General features: G+C 43.8%; 1 long non-coding RNA gene across 1 annotated transcript in view; it reads left to right on the top strand.

The window, feature by feature from the left end:
• LOC125162363 (uncharacterized) overlaps positions 1–19,691 on the top strand; it is a 51,445-nt gene extending 31,754 nt beyond the window's left edge. Inside the window, exon 3 of the long non-coding RNA XR_007151005.1 lies at positions 19,610–19,691. This is a non-coding gene — a long non-coding RNA (uncharacterized LOC125162363). The remainder of the gene's footprint in view (positions 1–19,609) is intronic.
• The last annotated feature ends 1,752 nt before the right edge of the window (positions 19,692–21,443 follow it).

Below are 21,443 nucleotides of genomic sequence, written 5' to 3'. Positions count from 1 at the left end.
GCTTTGGGGAGCCTTTAAAAAGGACAACCTGGCGTTTCATAGCTTCTCTTCACCATGCAAGATCTGCTTGAGAGAAATAAAGGGATAAACTCTTAAGGGGGAGGGAGTAGTTAGAAAGAGGTTTGGAACTATCCTCAAACTAAATTGTAGAAAAAGGATTGAGGGTTTAAAATTTTTTTCCTCTGAAACCATAAAGCCCTACAAGCTATCAATGCACTTATTGCAAATTATTTTTTCCTAGAGCAATAAACATTTTGTTAGAGTGCAAGAATGAATTGTTCCTTTACAAAGACTAAACCTCCTTCCTACCATCTTTTCTCTACTTTGGATTTGTTTCTTCATAGACAAGAAAAAGATAATTTAAATCCCTGACCACAGGAGCACAGATTCCAAGTTAATTGGATCCAAATTTAACAGAATCTAGTATGGCTCACATCAGGCTAGTTCTCGCAAATGGTTAGAGTGAAACAACAGTGAATCCCAGAATAACCCAGCACTGCACCTAAGAGTTGCCTTCGAAGCCTCCAGTACATTTGGCAACTGGGTATGTTTCATGTTCCTGCCTGAGTCGTCCACCTGGCAGTTGTTTCTGTGTCTAGTACTCCTCCCTGCTTCTTCCAGCCCCACTTTTAGCCTCTGCTCACCCCTCTGGTGTTTGCCACCTGGAACCAGCAGATTACAACCTAGTATCAAGACAGAATGCTGCTAGCTACACATGAATCTCAGCAGAAGTGAGTGGAGTGGGCCACACTTCTGGATATTGTCCCACTCTCTCCCCGTGTCACCCCCACAAACGTTGTGCAGGGGTATTAAAATTTGGACGAGGGAGGAAGTCTTATTGTCCCACGGAAGACAACTTAGAGTTGAGTAGCAGAAGTCCTCTGGCCACTCCACATAGGGAGTCTCTAACTGGCTACTTCTCCCTAGGTTCCAGCTTCCTGCCGTGTCACTCAAACTACATCAGCCTTTTCTAGCATCTTCTTTTGTATTCGCTCCCTCTCCTCCAGTATCTTTATGCAGTTATATATTGGTATATATACCAATTCTTTATGCAGAATAATGTAACCAACTCTTACCTCCTTGCAGACAATGCCTTTGGAGCATCACTTCCAAATGAAAAGAGGCCTCAATGTACCATTGTGGATGGGTCACTGTATCCCTTCCCCATGCCAAGGGAAAACTACTTAAGCACTTGCCTTCTTTGGGGCATCTTTGTGCTGGGTCTCACAGGGCAGATGAAGAAATGTGGCTAGGGAGAGATGGGCTGAGGAACTAATCCAGTGTAGAAGCTGGCCCTGAGAGTGCCAATAATAGGTAGCAAGCATCGCAAGGCCATGAAAATCATACCAAGTCAAGCCTCGGGTTTCCAATCTAGCAGACAGAGCACAGCCTCAGGAAATTCAAGAGGCAATCAATGCTCAGAAGATCTCTGGATGGGCAGAGACCACGTAGGAGATTTGCCCGTGGGCTACAGAACCCAGCCACCAGCTTTGGGTATAGACCAACACTCCAGCCCAGGAATAAGATCAACAGAAAGCACAGTCCCCCACCATTGGATGGTCAGTCAGAGTGAAGCTCTAGCCTCATCAGGGCACTTAGGTACTAGGCAGGTTAAGGGGATTAGATATTAGAGACCGCAGTCGAAGCTCTGGTGAACATGGAGGACATAAGAAGAGCTGTAACTCAGGGCCAGTAGGCATGACCAGTGGTTGCCACAGAGGCCTCAGATCTGTGGCATATTTACCAGCAAAGATATGAGGAGAGTAAAATAGGCACTAGCACTGCAGGAGTGGGCACCTGGCTGTGGGCACAGGACTGAATTCTAAGTCCCACGGGATAGTAGGGTGAGCGGGCTGGGCTGGGCTATTTATGTACTGAGACAGCAGAGCCAGTGATGTTGGGCTGGAGAAGGCAAGAGAAAACAATGTGGAGACTGGTAATCTTCAGCCGTAAAGGATAACGTGTTTATTATTAGAATAGCACCTCCCTGGCGCTCTGGCCATGTGCCAGCCTGCAGAGGTAGGGAAAGCACCAGATTAGGAGTCAGGAGGAGTCCGTTCTAGTCTGGTTCTAGCCAATAACCAGTTGTGGGCCCTTGGACATGTACTTTCATTAACTGCTGGGCTTCAGTTTCCTCATATGTGACATCAGGAGAAATCAGCGGTCCTCAGAGCACAATCCTCACACTGGCAACATCACAGCCACTTGGCAGCTTATAAAAAATGCAAATTCTCAGGCCCCACCCCAGAACTACTGAGTCAGAAACTCTGGGAGTGGGACCTAGTAATCTGTGCTTAGCAAGCCTCCAGGTGATTCTGACATACAAGAAAGCTCAAAATGCACTAAGCTAAATAATTTCTAATCCCCTGTATGCTCATATGCTTTTGGATGTTTTAGGATAGATGAAGTCAATATCTCTCCCCGCCCCCCTTTCACACACACACACACACACACACACACACACACACACACACTACATGCACACACCACAAGCCACATATAACTTGGCCTGTAAAGTACCAGTCTTCTGATCTTGTACTTAAAAGCTCTGTGAGCAGGTCTTCACTACATGTCCCAGAAACCCAGCCCACATCCTCTTTCTCATTAGCCTGTCACTAAAATCAGAGCCTGCCTCTAAAATGGATACATTACAGTTCTAGTCAGCAGGTGGCAAATTGTACAATAAATTCTAGTCTCCTCTCCCTCCTGCCCAATTAGCCTGAGATATGATAGGAAGATTTACTCTTTTCCACAAGCAAGGTCACAACCTGAAGTCGAAATAGAAGCCAGTTTCCACCCTGGCTCTCCTGAGGCTGCTGCAGCGGATTGGCTAGGAGGCGGGTAGATCTGCCTGGTAGCAGGGATGTAATAGGCAAAGCGGTGCAGGGAGGAGAACCAAAAGGGAAGAATAGCTGTGCTAAGCCTGTTGCCTTCTAGTTTAAAAAAAAAAATTATAGATCTATTTATAACCTGTCTTGTTCCACAAAGGATTTGAGGCACTGCCTTCTTGTTGGAAAACCCTTGATGCCAATACTTGGCATCTGATACCATGGACTTTCTGAGCTGAAGCAAGGGGCCAAGTCTTGTTCACACAACCTCTGTCGAGGGTGTAATGGCTACTCCAGGCATTCTGTTCTAGAATACCCTTTTCCTGTTCATCCCCTTCCTTCCTTCCTTCGGCCTCCACAGAGAAAATGGGGTCACCATAATCCTGTTCCTTTTTGTTTTTAAACTGCATAACCTGAATCCTGGCATTACACTTCCCCCGAGTAGGTCCAATAAACAAGATTCACTAAGAAATGTTCAAAAGACCAGTTTGAGGAGTGGTTGTCAAAGGTCTGTACACAAAGGGAACTCTTCAACTTCCCTCAATGTTCTGTTCCTTGTGGGAATGTGCCAACTGATCAATCATCAGTTGGCTACTTCTCTGAGTTGATTTGGGTCACGGCAGGGGGTAGGGAAGATTTAAATCAACTAATACCTGGTAAATGCCTAGAAGAGAGCTAGGCCCATAGTAAAGTACTCAATAAGTGTTACTTAAAAAACCAACCAACCAACCAACCAACCAACCAAACAACCCAGTAATGGGCACAGATTTGTACTGGAACCATCTACATCCTCTTTGGGAGAAAACGAGCAGGGCCATGCTTTCAGTTAGGTTTATTTCTTTGTGACAATAATTGATTCCTTTGAATCTGAGTCCCCAATTCTGGCCTCTTTTTCCATTTTCCCTGATCTCCTTATCCTGGAAGAGTAATGAACAGCTAAGTCATTTCTAGTTTTTCTTTTTCATAATAAATAATTCCAGTTCCTTAAAAACCCCCTCAAAGGAGGCTTACAGGAGAGGTTTAGTACCTTTATGACATCCCGGGACCATTGGACTGATAAAAATAAGCAAGACAGCCTCATCATTTTTTGACGTTGGCTGAGCTTCCCCACACCAGGTGGTCTTGCTCTGGCCCCCAGAGACCTTGGCCCCTGCACTTCAGACATTGTCTGGTCACTGGCACCACCTTGCGTGGTTCAGACCCTACTGTACCCCAAGTGGCCCTCATTGCTTTGAATGTAGATGCTCCTTCCTGCTCCTTCTGTTTACCCATGACACTGCCTACTAGGCTTCTTTCTGAAACATGACAAGCCATTTAAACATTTTTATAGGGAAGAGATAAGAGCAAGGAATAGATAAGATATTTCTAAGAAAGAAAAGATACCTTACCAGATATCAAGACAGTATTAAGCTATAGACATTAGAACTTTGTTATTGGGGCAAGTATATAAAAATAGGCCAGTAGAATGGAAGAGCCTAGAAACAGACCCACATGCACACACAAATATGACAGAGAAGATACAACAGATAGGCAAGAGTGATGGTGGCCTATTTCATAAATGGTACTGAAAAATTGGTTTCCATTCATACAGAAAAAGAAGAATATGGACTTTTACTACAAACACAGATTAATTCATGATAGAAGGAAATTTGAAATGTAAAAGGCACAATTTATTTGTTTAAGTTTACTTATTTATTTTAAGAGAGAGCTCACTTGTGCACACCCATGCGTGAACAGGGGAGAGACAAAGAGAGAGAATCCCAAGGTAAGAGCACAGAGCCTGATGTGGGGCTCAATCCCACAAACTGTGAAATCCTGACCTGAGCTGAAACCAAGAGTTGGATGCTTAATCAACTGAGCCACCCAGATACCCCTATAAAGGGCACGATTTAAAAAATCTTTTAGGAGAAACTACACAGTAAATTTATGAACTCAGGATAAGGAAGAATATTTCCAATAAGCCACAGAAGGCAGAAACATAAAGGAAATTATTAATGCACATTTCTACATTATAATGTTAAATTTCTGTCCATCAGAATTCACCTTCAAGAGAGTGAAAGGGCAAGTCACAGTCTGGGAAAAATATTTGCAACATATGTTAACTGGCAGAGGATTCGTGTCTGGAATATATGAAGGTCACAAATGGATCAAGAAGAGAAACACCCAAAAGTAAAGGAGACAAAAGACATAAACAGGAATTCACAAGAAAGACAACACAAATGGGCAACAAACAAGTGAAAAGTTTTGATTTACAAAATGCGAATCAAATCTATAGTGAGATACCTAATTCATATCCAGGAGATAGGCAAACATTAAAAAGTCCAACAATAACAAATGCTGGAAAGAATGTGGAACAACCAGAACTCTCATACCTTATCAGTATGAGTGTAACTTGGTCCTGGTATAGGAAAACAATTTGGTATTTCCTGGTAAGGGGCAAGGTAAGCACACCTGTACACCCAGCAATTGTACACCCAGGAATATACCCTAGAGTCAGTCAGGGTATCTTCCCCTCTCTCTTTCTCCCTCTCACTTTTCCTCCTGTCTCTCCCCCTTTCTCTCCCCATATCTATATCCCTATTCACATCTATGTCTCTACCTATACCTGGAGACATGTACAAGAATTTTGGGGCCACATATTCAGAATAACCAACCCAAATATCCACCAACATGAACAGAACATGTAAGTTATGTTATGTTCATTCAGCGCACTGCTACACGGCGGTGAAGATGAACTACTTACATCAGTATGGATGAATCTCACAGGTGGCAGGTGGCCCGGCTGAAGCCCCCGCCCCTCCAGGATGTGCTCCCTTTGGCCCCAGCAGAGTGTCTCCCTAGCCCCTTACACGTTGTAGATGTTAATAAAAATAGGAATTGAGATACTGTCACAGAAGCTCCAAGAAATTCAGTTTGGACTATTAGTGATCAGTCACTTGAAAAAATTGGTTAGAGGAGTTAAGACATTGAAATACTCCAGCCTTAAACATCTTATTTTATTTTAATAATGTTTATTTATTTTGAGAGGGGGTAGGGTCGGGGGGGGGGTAGAGAGAATTGACATGGGGCTCAATCTCATGAACTGTGAGATCATGACCTGAGCCGAAATCAGAGTTGAATACATAACCAACTGAGCCACACAGGCGCCCCTTAAACATCTTATTTTAACTCAAAACATACAAATATAAGTTTATTTGCCAGTGTTTTGATGAGAAGACTAGACTTTTCATTTGGGCATGAGTTCCTCATCATCTTTCTTGCATTGTTCCAGTTTCTCCAAGGTGGGGCAAGAACACAGTCACTCGAGAAGCCCAAGGTCACAGGGCTTGCAACAGACCTAGTACCACAGTGACTTTGTGTTTCTCAGCACAGTGTGGAGCAGAGGAGTGTCCTATAAATTTAGTTGAACTGCACAGAGCTGCTTGGAAGGGTGCCTGAGGAGGGCTGGGATGGGAACAAAGAGGATAAGCTGTGAGATTCAGGAGGGTGCCAAAGAAAACTTGACTTAAATGATAACACCGCCTCTCCTGGTCATCCCCAGATCAAGTGCTGGGCACAGCTACATGCACACACACAAAGCTTCGACCAGTATCTGTCTCTTTTACCCAATTGCTCACTCTGGGACTTAGTGCTCTGTTGGTTTGTGAGTGTTGCGGGGGATGGGTTTGGGAGGCTGGGCAGGAGAGGAGGACATGGATGGTAAGAGGAGCAGGCTTTGGCTTTCCTCCTAAACTCAGCTTCCCCGGCATCCCTGGATCCTTCTGTATCTAGTTTGTGCTCCGAGGTCAGAATGTAGTCCACAGCTATTTAAAGGTTTGCACTTGACCCTGGAATATTGGCAAGCTCCAGAGGTATTAGGGTTCGTAAGTACAGTTTCCTAGGACTGTTGATGCTTCATGTGAGAGCTTAGCAAATGCCAAGGAGACAGTCAACGTGTGTGAGTGTGTGTGTGTGTGTGTGTGTGTGTGTGTGTGTGTGTATGTGCCCTCACACATGATCTTCCCTTCACCTAGGCCAAGCAAGTTCACATTGCAAAGGGAGTCAGGAAGTGCTCTTCCAGTTCATGGCTCCTAGAATTTCAAGGTGTGCATGCTACTGTAGATTTTATTGTTTCTCATAAATATTATCTTGTTTCCCCCCCACATGGGCAGTGCTCTCCCAGGGTGCAGGGGGAGGCCATGCAAGTCCTGCCTGTTTGTTTATCTTGGCTGGGCCTGCCCAGGGATAAAACATGGCCAGTATTGGCCCTTCGTGGGGTGCTGGCAGCCAGCTGTGGGGGAGCACGCAGCTGCACAGGGAAAGACATCAGGGTCCAGCCACACCAGCTACAGTGGCTGGCGCAGGAGAGCAGGGGAGTGGTAAGGTAGAAACCCTTTAGCACTGTGTTTCTCATCCTCCTGCCCCCTCAGAGATCCTGATTTAGGAGAGCTGGAGCATGGCTGTGCAATTGCTGCCTGGCAGGAAAAAGGATGGAAATTCCTGAAGTACTCCTGATTAATACTCTATGAGTATTAATCAGTTATTTCCTGGTAGTATGATTTACGTTCCTGAGAGATTTGGGGTAGGCAGGAGGATGTCCTTTTAGAACAAGGATAATTAAAGCCTGGGTCAGAAGCTCAGGTCCCTCTAGAACAGCCTCCTGATTTTATAGATGTTCAAACTATAGTCCAGAGAGGTTTGCTGACTTGCCCCAGCTCATTTGTGTGAGGTACATTTCATGAAGCCTTTTTTTTTTTTAAGTTTTTATTTTAATTCCAGTTACTTAACTTACAGTGTTATTTTAGTTTCAGGTGTACAATATAGTAATTCAACACTTCCATACATCACCCAGTGCTCATCATAACAAGTGCATTCCTTAATCCTCAACACCTATTTAACCTGTCCCCCCCACCTACCTCCCCTCTGGTAACCATCAGTTTGTTCTCTATAATTAAGAGTCTGTTTCTCTCTCTCTCTCTCTCTCTCTCTCTCTCTCTCTCTCTCTCTCTCTCATTTTTCCTCTTTGTTTTGTTTCTTAAATTCCCCATGAGTGAAATCATATGGTGTTTGTCTTTCTCTGACTGACTTGTTTCGCTAGGTATTATACTCTCTAGCTCAGCCATGTGTTTCAAATAGCAAGATTTCATCCTTTTTTATGGATGAATAATATTCCATCGTGTATATATACACCACATCTTCTTTTTCCATTCACCAATTGATGGATGCTTGAGCTGTTTCCATATCCTGGCTATTGTAAATAATGCTGCTATAAATATAGGGTGTGTGTGTATCCCTTTCAATTAGTGTTCTTGTATTCTTCGGGTAAATACCCAATAGTGTGATTGTGGGATCATAGGGTAGTTCTATATTTTTTTTTAGGGTAGTTCTATTTTTAATGTTTCAAAAAATATTTTATTTATTTTTGAGAGAGAGACAGAGAGGGCAGGGAGAGGCAGAGAGAGAGGGGGACAGGGGATCCGAAGCTCTGTGCTGACAGCAAAGAACCTGATGTAGCGCTGGAAGTCACTAATGGTGAGATCATGACCTGAGCTGAAGTTGGACACTAAACTGACTAAGGCACCCAGGAGCCCCTATTTTTAATATTTTGAGGAACCTCCATTCTGTTTTCCACAGTGGCTACACCAGTTTGCATTCCCGCCAACAGTGCTGAAGGTTCCTTTTTCTCCACATCCTCACCAACACCTGTTATTTCCTGTGTTGTTGATTTTAGCCATTCTGACAGGTATGAGATGGTATCTCACTGTAGTCTTGATTGCATATTCCTGATGCTAAGCAGTTATGAGCATCTTTTCATGTGTCTGTTGGCCATCTGGATGTCTTCTTTGGAGAAATGTCTGTTGGTGTATTCTGCCCATTTTTCAATTGGATTATTTGTTTTTTGGGTGTTGGGTTTTAGAAGTTCCTTATATATTTTGGATGCTAACCCTTTATCAGATATGTCATTTGCAAATATCTTCTCCCATTCTGTAGATTGCCTTTTAGTTTTGTTGACTGTTTCCTTTGCTGTGCAGAAGCTTTTTATTTTGATGTAGTCCCAATAGTTTATTTTTGCTGTTGTTTCTCTTGCCTCAGGAGACATATTTAGAAAGAAGTTGCTACAACCAATGTCAAAGAAGTTATTGCCTGTGCTCTCTTCTAGGATTTTTATGGTTTCAGGTCTCACATTAGGTCTTTAATCCATTTTGAATTAATTTTTGTGTGTGGTGTTTCAAAAAGTGGTCCAGTTTCATTATTTTGCATGTAGCTGTCCAGCTTTCCCAACACCATTTGTTGAAGAGACTTTTTTCCCATTGGATATTCTTTTCTGCTTTGTCAAAGATTAATTCACCATATAATTGTGGGTTTATTTCTGGATTTTCTATTCTGTTCTTTTGATCTATGTGTCTATTTTTATGCCAGTACCATGCTGTTTTGATTACTACAGCTTTGTAATATAACTTGAAGTCTGGAATTGTGATGCCTCCAGCTTTGGTTTTCTTTTTCAAGATTACTTTGGCTATTTGGGGTCTTTTGTGGTTGCATACAAATTTTAGGATTGTTTATTCTACTTCTGTGAAAAATGCTGTTGGTATTTTGGCAGGCATTACATTAAATGTGTAGATTGCTTTGGGTAGGATAGACAATATTTGTTCTTCCAATCTGTGAGCATGGAATGTCTTTCCATTTCTTTGTGCCGCCTTCAATTTTTTTCATCAGTGTTTTATAGTTTTCAGAGTTCTTTCACTTCTTTGGTTAAGTTTTTTTCCTAGGTATCTTATTTTTGGTGTAATTGTAAATGGGATTATTTTCTTAATTTCTCTTTCTGCTGCTTCATTGTTAGCGTGTAGAAATGCAGCAGATTTGGGGCGCCTGGGTGGCTCCATCGGTTAAGCGTCCGACTTCGGCTCAGGTCATGATCTCGCGGTTTGTGAGTTCCAGCCCTGTGTGGGGGCTCTGTGCTGACAGCTCGGAGCCTGGAGCCTGCTTTGGATTCTGTGTCTCCCTCTCTCTCTGCCCCATCCCCACTCGTGCTCTGTCTCCCTCTCTCAATAATAAATAAATGTTTAAAAAAAAAAAAAGAAATGCAGCATATTTCTGTACATTGATTTTGTATCCTGTCACTTTACTGAATTTGTTTATCAGTTCCAGCAGGTTTTTTGGTGGGATATTTAGGGTTTTCTATATATAGTATCATGTCATCTACAAATAATGAAAGTTTTACTTCTTCTTTACTGATATGGAATCCTTTTATTTCTTTTTATTGTCTGATTGTTGTGGCTAGGACTTCTAGCACTGTGTTGAATGAAAGTGGTGAGAATGGACATCCCTGGCTTGTTCCTGACCTTAGGGGAAAAGCTCTCAGTTTTTCCCCATTAAGGATGATGTTAGCTGTGGGCTTTTCATAAATAGCCTTTATTCTGTTGAGGTATGTTCCCTCTAAACCTACTTTGTTAAGAGTTTTTTTTATCATGGATGGATGTTGTACTTTGTGAAATGCTTTTTCTGATCATGGTCTCTCGTGGTGTCTTTTTCTGGTTTTGGTGTGGGTAATTCTGGCCTCATAGAATGAATTTGGAAGTTTTCCTTCCTTTTCTATTTTTTTGGAATACTTAAAAATAAATATTCATTCTTCTTTATATATTTGGTAGAATTTGCCTGTAAAGCCACCTGGTCCTGGACTTTTTTTTTCTTGGGAGTTTTTTGATTACTGACTCAATTTCTTTGCTGGTTATTGGTCTGTAAACATTTTCTATTTCTTCCTGTTTTGGTAGTTTATATGTTTCTAGGAATTCATCCATTTCTTCTGGGTTGTCCTATTTGTTGACATATGGTTTTTTATAATATTCTCTTATTGTTTGTAGAAGTCTTTTTGTTTTAAAGGACTGAATCATTCAGAAAAATTTCATTAATTTTTACACTAAATAAAAAGCAAATTGGCAACTGGCTTCTCTGTTTACTAGCTCTGGTACTTTGTGCAAATTATTTAGCTTCCATGTTCTCCTCTGTAAAATGGGATAAATAACGCTTTCCAAGACCACTGTTAGGATGAATAAATTGACGTTTGTTTGGCATCAATCTAAAAGCTCTCTAAGGTCTCAATAAATGCTAGGGCCCTTTCCCTTCCCGCAGTATTCATTTTTTTCCCCTCTCTGCCCTTTATATCTTTTAAACAAAAATGAAAGACATTCATACCTTATTTCATGGACAGTCTCAGCTCAAATCCATATGGTAAGGAAATGTAAACAGGAATGTCCCAGGCAGCCTAGATAAGTCAATAGCATTGTGAATGGTATCCTGGGAGGAGCCAGGGCTGAGAGGGGGTGGGGAGAGTGGACGTACTGAAGAGAAAAGGCCTCCAGATGGAAGGTCAGAAGAGACCCTCTTCTCAGTTAAAAAAAGAAATTTGCTAAAGGAGGAGAGGCGTTAAGGAGATGGCAGTGACCACAGGAGAAAAGTAAGATGCTCTCTTCCCTGGCGAGGACTGGAATGCCATCTGTGGGCGCTGGATTAAGAAAGGAGGCCAGTGAGACTGAGCAGCCCACAGATCCCAGCAGGGCAGCAAGCAGCACACTCCCCAGTGCCCCAGGGCAAGAATGGGAGCATCAGAAAGGTGGGGGCTGCCTGGGGATGAAGTCCAAGAAGAGACCCCCCCCCCTCCTCTGCAGCACTGTGCGCTAAGGAAGGAGTGCCCAACCCAGGCAGTCTTTGGCAGCACTGTGGCAGAGAGGGGCTTGCCAGCTTCATATACCAGCCACCAAATTAGGGATTCTAAAAACTGTTTTACATTCATTACACTTCTTACAGCTCCTGTGCCAGAGATGCTTGGCAATGGGAAGCAGACTACTTGATTTGCATAATAGATATTTTCACATACAGCATACATAAAAAACAAAAACAAAAGTGTCATAAAATTTTAATCTGGTCTTTTTGTAGCAGTAGTGGGAAGCACAGAGGTTTCATCACCATGATTATCTCCTGTCAGATCTGAAGAACAAAGCAGAGCATTTGTGGAAAAGAGTGTGTTACTTTTAAGCAAAACTGGACCTGGGGACCACTGAACATAGGCACGAATGCACAGTGTGGGTGGCCCACCCCTCAAGCCCAGTTGGAGCCCAATTCCAGTCTTGGAAGCTTTCCTAGTAGAACCCTAGAGGCACATGGTGACTTTAGCTAAGTCTCCCCAGGCCACATGAATTTGTGGGAGAGGACGCAATGGCCTATGACCAGCAGGGTTGCCAGAAGCTCATTTCCTCCCACAGATCATCCTTGGCTAGTCTCCCCATTGTTGTGCACCCCTCTGCCACGGGGTGGCTCCACTCTCCAGCTTCCTCCCCACGACCCCAGACTCCTGACGCCAGAGTTGAAATGCCAGACACCAAGGTTGCACAGCCATCACTCAAATCCCCCTGCACTGACCAGGGGCCCCAAGATGCCGGCCCAGGGCAGGGGGTAGCATCCACACAAAGGGGAGAGGCAGAATTTGCCAATCTTGGCTGCCAATGATTTGAGAAGGGCAGCATCCGGGGGAGAGATGGAAATGCAAACCAGGTACTGTCCAATCCAGTTGTCTAAGTGAAACGGCTCAGGGGAGACAGAGGATCCATCTGGGGGCAAAGCAGTGCAGCTGGGGAGAATTCCCTGAGCATGGGAGCACAGCTTTTTAAGAGGTAGGAGAAGGAGAGATGAATGTGGCTTGGCTGGACAACTGTGTCCATTCAATGTTTACTGCCCTTGGAACTCACCCTGGACAAGAGTTCTTGTTTTCGCACTGATAACCACATACAACTCTTACTAGGTTTCCAAAATGAAGTTTAACACCCCTCTGATGAAGAATGTGGGTGAGTTCCTAAGACTTTGCCAGGAGTCTAGAGCTATTTGTGAGTAACATTGCCACATCTCTTATCAGAGATATTCTTCTTTGCTTGGGTTCCCTTGCTTGGGCCAGATGGGCATGTATCTTCCCTGGGATCAGGGGGACAAATCAAAAACAGAGCAGGCAAAGGGACAGGGTTGGGTTCTGTGAGCCAAAAGATGAGAGTCAAGAAGGATGAAGCCAGGGAGGGAATTCTAGGACAACAGTGGTTTCAAGCGAGCAAGCAGGAGGATGATCACTAGAGAAATCTGGAACATGGGCTGGAGCCATTACCCCACCCAGGCTTTCCACAGCAGGAGGCAAGAAAAGGCTGCATTTATAGGCCCAACTCACCATCCGAGCCCCACACCTGGGCCTCTCCAGATGCCTCAGCTTCCCTGTCTGGGGCTTCTAGAGCTTCTTCCCAGAGGTGAAGACTTTTTTGTTGTCCCTCTTAGATCAGGAAAGTAAGGCGTGGCATTTGGGGACCAATCATCAATCCTTTTACTTTTTTTTTTTTTAATTTTTTTAACGTTTATTTATTACTGAGACACAGAGAGAGACAGATCATGAGCATGGGAGGGGCAGAGAGAGGAGGAGACACAGAATACGAAGCAGGCTCCAGGCTCTGAGCTGTCAGCACAGAGCCTGACACGGGGTTCGAACTCACAAATGGTGAGATCATGACCTGAGTTGAAGTCAGATGCTTGACCGACTGAGCCACCCAGGCGCCCCACCAATCGTCAATCCTTAAAGTCCTTTTTGCCACTTCTCCCCAAAGGTATATGAGGTCTATCGTGCAAATAGGATCTTTGGTCTTGTCCTCCCGTTACTAAGTTCAGGATATTGTATATACCTTGCCCCACCCCAGACTTCTCCAACTTTACTCTTTGGTCATTTTCTTAAACTGCCAGTTATATCTTTGATAATTACAGCATGTAATAATAGGTATTGTCACTCCAATTAAGCAGTAAGTATGTTATGTTTAAGTATTGAGTGCTTACAATGTTCTAAATGCTTTGGTAAGTGCTTTATATAGCTTATCTCATCGAATCTACATAACAACCCTATGAGGTAGGTACCGTAATTTATTACCTCCACTTTTCTGGGAGAACAAGGTGAACAGAGATGTCAATAAACTAGCCCAAGGTTCTGGCCTGTGGGTGAATTGAGCAAATCATAATCTCTCTGTGCCTCAGTTTCCTCATCTGTAAAATGGGATGCACATCAGTTCCTACCTGCTAAGAAGTGCCAAGAACAATGTCTGGCCCTTATGTGTTTGTGAAATAATGAATTAACATCTAAATGGCAGAGCTGGATGTAACACAGGTGATTTGATTTCAGAGCACACGTTCCTAACCGCTGTCCATGTTCTTGTTGATTGTATCTTGTTCTGTTTCTTCTGAAAGGTCTGACAGGGCTTTTGGTTTCCACTTTACAAAGAAAGAGAAACTGAACTACATAGTTCAGGGCTACACACGAGCTTCTCCTTCTCATTCCAGGGTGACAGGTCACGTACTCTCATAGGCCAGGCACGGCTCTGAGCACTTCACATATATTTAAGTCTTGTAGTTCACATATGGTCTTAGGAGGTAGGTACGGTCATCTGTTCCATTTTACAGATGAGGAAACTAAGGCACAGACCAGCCTGACTCTGCTGTCATATCTGTCCTCTACATGAGGCCAACTACTTCTGCTCCCAGGTCCTGAAGTGGGAGTTCTGGGCTCCCTGGCAATCCAGGGACTCAGCACACAGGTATCCTGCTGAGGGATCTACACCACCCCTTGTCCCACCTTTCCTGCCTTGGACTATGACCAAGCCTTTCACCAGACACCAGGTTTCAATAACTGTCCTGGCCTAACTTCCATGGGTATATCAAACTCTCGTGGTCTGGCCCATTTCTCAGGTGACCAGAAATGCTCCAGCTTTTTTCCTTAAAAAAAAAAAAAATTTAATGTTTATTTATTTTTGAGAGAGAGAGAGAGGTGGGGCAGAGAGAGAGGGAGACACAGAATCTGAAGCAGGTTCCAGGCTCCAAGCTGGGCACAAACTCATGAACTGTGAGATCATGACCTGAGCCGAAGTCGGATGCGCAACCCACAGTCACCCAGGCGCCCCCAGAAATGCCCCAGTTTTAAAGCTGAGAGTCCTGTGTTATGGGAAACCTCTCAGTCCTGGGCAAACCAGGATGGTTGGTCACCCTACACACTGCACAAGAGTTTTACTCTTGGTGCTTGTAATCTGTGCAGCTTCCTATAGATCTCCAGAAAATAACTTCTCTCCAAATGATTCCTCAAGTCATCTTAATTTAGCAACAGCTGCATCACATTTTGAATCAAAAGAGCATAAGGAACGTTATTAGGGAATGTTCTTTCTGAATGGAGGAGATCCCTCAGGTTTACTTTTCTAAAACACACCAACAGAACGTAAGCCAGCAGTTTCCTCTCTGCCTTCACACATGACCCACCAAATTATCATTTTATTTTCCCTTTGCGTTTTCATTCTCCCCAAACATTTCTTCTAATGATTTCCATTCAGCCCAAAGCAAACAGCAGAATAAAAAGACCTGGGTTGGCATTAGGGAGACAGCATGAATAGAATAAAGGACGTGGGCTTTGGAGGCAGAATGACTGAGTGTGGGTCCTGTCTCTGACATGTCATTTTATATCTGTGTGGAACTTACTTAACCCTCTTAAATATCATCTGTATAAGGATAACACGAGAAGATCAGTGATGACACCTGCACCAGTGACTCACAGGGAGTGGGAATGATGGATGCTGAATGGTTGATGGAAGATGTCAGAGCTCAAGAATGGAGCTCCCCACAGACTGGCAGGATCCTGGTCTGAGTTGAGGCACCTAGAGAGATGCTGCTGGGTGACTGATACGTGCCTGATGTAGTCTCTTGGCCAGCTTCCTCCCTTTTTACCTTCAATGGCAGTTCCGTAGGGAAGTCATATTACAAACTCACAGGATCCCGTACTCTTTCTTCATACTGCTTCTCACAATCTTAATTCAAAATTTAATTTCAGTCTTCCCCATCTGACCACAAACTCCCTAAAGGAAGAGACCATGTCTGTCTTGTTCACTGTTGCACATTCAGCAGCCAAATCAGTGCTTGGCACACAGTGGCCATTCGTTCAATAAATGCTTGTTGAAGGGAATGACCATCAAAGGTAATAGAGGGGGAGACCGAATTCTGTAAGGCGGCCTAGGCAGAAATACGCCACCAGGTGGCGCTATTACCCCGCGTGTAAACTATCCAGCAGGCTTTCTCACGCCGCTGAGTATGGATGGCTGACTCAATTTCCAATTTGAATTGGAAGTGATTATGCCAAAGTGTAACGTCTGTCTTTTATTGAGCATCATAGTAGGCAATTTACAATACATTTTCTACAGTTCTGACGACAACCACAGGAGAGGGCATCCCATCTTACTGACGAAGAGATAAATTCCCAATGAATTTTAAGAAACTTTTCTAAAGATACATAACCCATGGGTGACAGAATAAGGCTCTGAGCCAGGGTGTGTTTGGCCTCCAAGCCTGTATTCTTTCCAGTATACCCCACTGCTTCCCCCTCCAGTGGTCTAATACAACCAGTGAACAGGCTTCCCACTGTGATAGGTGTCCAACCCCCCTTTTTTCCCTCACAGCTGCTTGCTGTTTTATCACATATCCAATCAGACTCTCCACATAGCCTTTGGTTTCTAAAAGGTCAGCTTACATGACAGGCAGAATAAACTCACTGTTTCTTAGACCAGACGTTTAAGTCTTAAGCTCATTGATGGGTTAGGTACAGCATTCTAAGGAAGAAATAATCTTCAATTTATCAACCAGTCATCAATAGTTCTTCATTCAGCATCTGTGTTGCACACACAGGGCTGAGCAAACACAGGCTTACAGTCTGGTTAGGGATATAAGACACGCACATACAGGACAGAATACACTGCCATACGCAAGGGCATCATGGAGATACATAACAATAAGAACACTAGGCATTCAGAAGCCAGGATTCCTGTGACTGGGGCAAACCAGGATGGTTGGTCACCCTACACACTGCACAAGAGTTTTACTCTTGGTGTTTGTAATCTGTGCAGCTTCCTATATATCTCCAGAAAATAACTTCTCTCCAAATGATTCCTCATCTTAATTTAGCAACAGCTGCATCACATTTTAAATCAAAAGAGCATAAGGAACATTATTAGGGGATTTGCTTTCTGAATGGAGGAGATCCCTTCACATCACAGATGTGAAAGCCAGGGCTTCGTTTCACAGCAAATGCATTTCAAGAGATAGGCGGCAAGTAAACTGGCCTGTTTCTACCAAAGGTGTGCACCAAGGACCAGCAAGTTTCACACTACTCGAGAGTTTGTTAGAAATACAGAATCTCCAGGGGCGCCTGGGTGGCTCAGTTGGTCGAGTGGCTGACTTCAGCTCAGGTCATAATCTCATAGCTTGTTAAGTTTGAGCCCTGCTTTGGGCTCTGTGCTGACAGCTCAGAGCCTGGATCCTGCTTCAGATCTGTGTCTCCCTCTCTCTCTGCCCCTAACCCACTTGCATTCTGTCTCTGTCTCTCTCAAAAGTAAATAAACATTTTTTTTAAAAAAATAATAAAAAAATAATTTAAAAAAAGAAACACAGAATCTCTGGTCTGGCTTCAGACCTCATGAACTAGAATCTGCATTTCAGTGAGGTCTCCAGATTGGGGGAGTAAGTATTTGTATTTACATGTCCCTTTAAATTTTTTTTTTTTTTTTCAACGTTTATTTATTTTTGGGACAGAGAGAGACAGAGCATGAACGGGGGAGGGGCAGAGAGAGAGGGAGACACAGAATCGGAAACTGGCTCCAGGCTCCGAGCCATCAGCCCAGAGCCTGACGCGGGGCTCGAACTCCCGGACCGCGAGATCGTGACCTGGCTGAAGTCGGACGCTTAACCGACTGCGCCACCCAGGCGCCCCTACATGTCCCTTTAAAATGAAGTAACACTTTGGGGTGCCTGGGTGGCTCAGTCAGTTGGGTGTCCGACTTCGGCTCAGGTCATGATCTCATGGTTTGCGAGTTCGAGCCCTGTGTCGGGCTCTGTGCTGACAGCTCAGAACCTGGAGCCTGCTTCGGATTCTGTGTCTCCTTCTCTTCCCCTCCCTGCTCATGTTCTGTCTCTCTCTGTCTCAAAAATAAATAAGACATTTTTAAAAACTAAAACAAAATGAAGTAATACTCTAAAGCACTCTTTAATTTCACTGTTTAGTTTTAATTTTGGACTTTGATTTGCTTTTAAAATAATGGTACTAAATATTCTTAAACTTCTGCCATTCCTCTCTACAAGAACCTATGGAGATTCCTAATAGCTCAATTTTCTGTGGCCTGGTGATTTACTGACTGGAAAGAAAGTTCTTATCCAAAGCACCTTTGCATGTATTTGTGCAATGAGAATTGTTCAGGAAACGAGGCCTTGAAAAATCCTAAAGGGTATTTTTTGAATCACATCACTAAAGGAAGTTTGCCTTATGTTCAGTGTAATATTAGTACATTCTAATTCTTTGCAGATGGCTAACCTGTGTATGGTATATGATGGAACCATAATACTGGCTCGAGTCTCATCAGGTCACCCCCTGTCCCAGCCTTCCCACTGTCCTTCCACCTATCATTTGGGGTTAATGAAAGCTGATAGAATGTGGAATCCGTGATAACTCTAATGGAGACACTAGCATATTGACAATACTTGATTCACATCTCAATAAGAAGTGATCATACCCTGTGTCTAACTGTGGTCCCATTTCTCTTATTCACTTGTGGAAGTTGGGTGAGTCCATTCAGAAAGGCAGCCTGGTATAAAGAAAAGCGCACTAGACAACTACATGAGGAAACATGGACTCTGGTCTGATATATGTTAGCTGTGTAGTGTCACTTCTCTGGGTCCCGCTTCCCCATCTCTAAACCTGGAAGGTGGAACCAGGTCATTGCCAAGATTCCTTCCTGGTTTCGCATTATATGAGCCTAGTTAACTAGGAGTCAGGGCATGGGTAGTTATTCATTAAACTCAGATTATATACTCCCAAATAGAAATGTCCCATGCCGTCTTTACTTGCAGATATAATAAAAGTTGAGCAGGCTGGTTACCATAGCAATTCACCTTCATGGAGTCATTTTATAAATTCAGTTCTGTAAAGTGACAATATTATGTACTGGCACCTGCAGAACTCCCTAATGTTTGCTTTGCTTCCATTCTTGCTCCGGGCTAGGGTGCCAAGAGCTGTCCTAATCTGGAGAAGCAATCAGAGTTCTCCAGCTGCCTTTCGGTCTGCTGGAACAGAAGGTGCTGACAGGGTGGGAGGAAAGGCAGGCCCCCTTTCAGTTTACTAATTCTGCAGCCGCCCCTTCAAAATGCCGGCAAATATTTTGCGATGTTGCAAGGTGTTACGAGAAGTGAAAAGCAAGCTGTGATTCAGCTGGTGTGAAGACTTTGCAAATAAAGAAGAGTGATCTGTTTTGCAGCAAACTATTATTTCTGCCAGAGCCCACAGACTGGAATACTGAAAGAGGTATTTCTACAAGGCACTGCCATCATACATATTGGGTTTTCCAGATAAGACCAATTTCAAATGTATTGGTTCAGCAGGTCCCAACCTGGGACTGCAGACCCCTGGGAGCCGAGGAATTACCTCAAAGGATCTGCACACCCATGTGCATGTTTTGTCTGTAGATGAATGAAAAATCTGCCCATCCACATGGATTACCATCTCAAATATGCATAAATATTATAATTAATAAATTACATTAGTAAATATATCTTTGCCTTTTGTTATGTAGTTTCTTAATCAACTGACACTGAAAGTAGTTTCATGCTTAACTTTAAGAAAAAAAATTTTTCTTGGTGTTGCCATACAGCCTTCACACTAGTCAGATTATTTGATTTGAATCTGAACATACCTTCTCTATTCCCAGACACCATAAAGCCGTCTGTGATTGCGCCATCTCCCGGAGGTGAGCCCGCGGAGTAGCTGCACAGGATCCAGCCACATCTCTCTGCTCTTGGTATTTGCCCAGGAATTTACTTCATCCCCCAGGCGCAGGGAACTCATTTCTAATCTCCTTAGCTTTTCTTCCAAATATTTTGTCTATGCTGCTAGGTCTTTCTTCTTTCTCCTAAGCAGCTTCTGGAACCAAAATCCAGGAAGACACTCTTCTTTCTCTGCCTCTTGCTATCACTCCCTGCTTTACGATAAGAAGCTTGAACTAGGCCAGTGGCCTGAATGAGGGGAAGGAAGGAGGAGAGTAAATATGGGGGACAGGGATCCACTGATATTATGCTGCCACATTAATATGGCTTTCATGGGTCCAGGGCTTGCAAGAGAGTAAGTCAGCCCCAAATGAAACCAGACACCGAGCAAAAAGTGAACTTTGATAGAACAGTTAAACTAAAACCTCCAGCACCAGAGCAGTTTTCCTATATGCTCTTCACATTTTCTGCAGTGTGGTATCCAGAGCTAAGCAACTTTTAGACACGACACTGAGAATAAAGGGATCTTCTCAAGGATGGGGTGAACAATGAGCTCCACAGTGGAACATGGAGGCCTTTTGGCCAGACTGGGGTGTCGGGAGAGGTGATGGGAAGAAAGGGGCAGTAGCTGCACACCTTGAGGCTCTCTCACTCACAGTCTCTCTAGAACCTTCCTGCCTCTAACTTGGTGTTCCTGCTCCAAGCAGATCTGAAGTCCCCTCATCCACTCAAAACCATTGACTTCCTATTCTGGGCTGCATATTGGGGAACAGGTAATCCTATTTCGGTCTTGGCAAGTGTATCTAAGTCTCCTGTTGAATAAGCTTCTTTGGACTTAAGGATTTTACAGTTTAGATGGGGGAGGGAGTTGCCCTTGGGAAGACATGTGAAAGGGTGGTCTCCTGCTGAGGTGTCCAAGGCTTCTGAGTTGGGCAGGAAGGGATAAGGTGGGAGGAGTCCCCAGGGCTCTGGGGACAGGGCAAGCTCTGACAGGACTGGCCGCAGGCTAGCTGCCACTTACTTGGTTGGAGGCTGATCTGGCCCAGAAACAGCCCCAAATTTCCAGAAGCAGTGATGGCTATACATTTCAAATTTGATCATTATGAACACACATTTTGCTCATTCGAAAGAGCTAACTGCTGCATGATTCGGCAGGGAGATTGTATTTCTCTGTTTCTCAACTTGCGCTGTTTGAATCAGGAGCCTAGGGGAGGAACACGGGGGTGGAGGATCCTTCACAATGTGAAAGCAACAAACTCTCTCCCCCTCTCCTCTTGGAGAGAGAGTGGCAGCTGACTTTAAAGAGCCTGTATTGCAGGCAAAGAAGAGTTTGTTGGCAAACCATGTAGGAGGCACCGGAGTGATAAATCAGAGCTTTTGCGGCAATGTATTTTTATCACTGACTGCTTGGCTAAGGCTCATTTGTTCCAAGTGGGCTGCCTTAGCTAAGTATGCTCAGTATGGAGCGAGCTCCTTGAGAACACAGGTTTGTTCAAGCAATCCACAAAGATCCCAGGTTAACATTTATTTTACTAAAGGAGGATAGTGTGAGAAGGTAGGAGGCTCTTTGGCCCACTAACTCATGAAATAGGATTATGTTTCTCCAGCTGTGAAGAGTGAAAGTTAATATCCTGTTTGAGGAACCTCAACCATGTCACCTAAAGGCCAATTCCATGTTATGGAAACAAATGAAAAGACCCATTTGGAGAAAGTCCTCAACATTCCAGGGCACACAGGAAATAATTACAGAGTATTATTTTTGAGTGAATGTAGCAAGAA

The sequence above is a fragment of the Prionailurus viverrinus genome, chromosome A3 (genome assembly GCF_022837055.1).
Source record: "Prionailurus viverrinus isolate Anna chromosome A3, UM_Priviv_1.0, whole genome shotgun sequence".
NCBI classification, from domain to species: domain Eukaryota; kingdom Metazoa; phylum Chordata; class Mammalia; order Carnivora; family Felidae; genus Prionailurus; species Prionailurus viverrinus.
The sequence above is the reverse complement of the archived record's forward strand: the minus strand, read 5'-3'. Positions and strand labels throughout refer to the sequence as shown.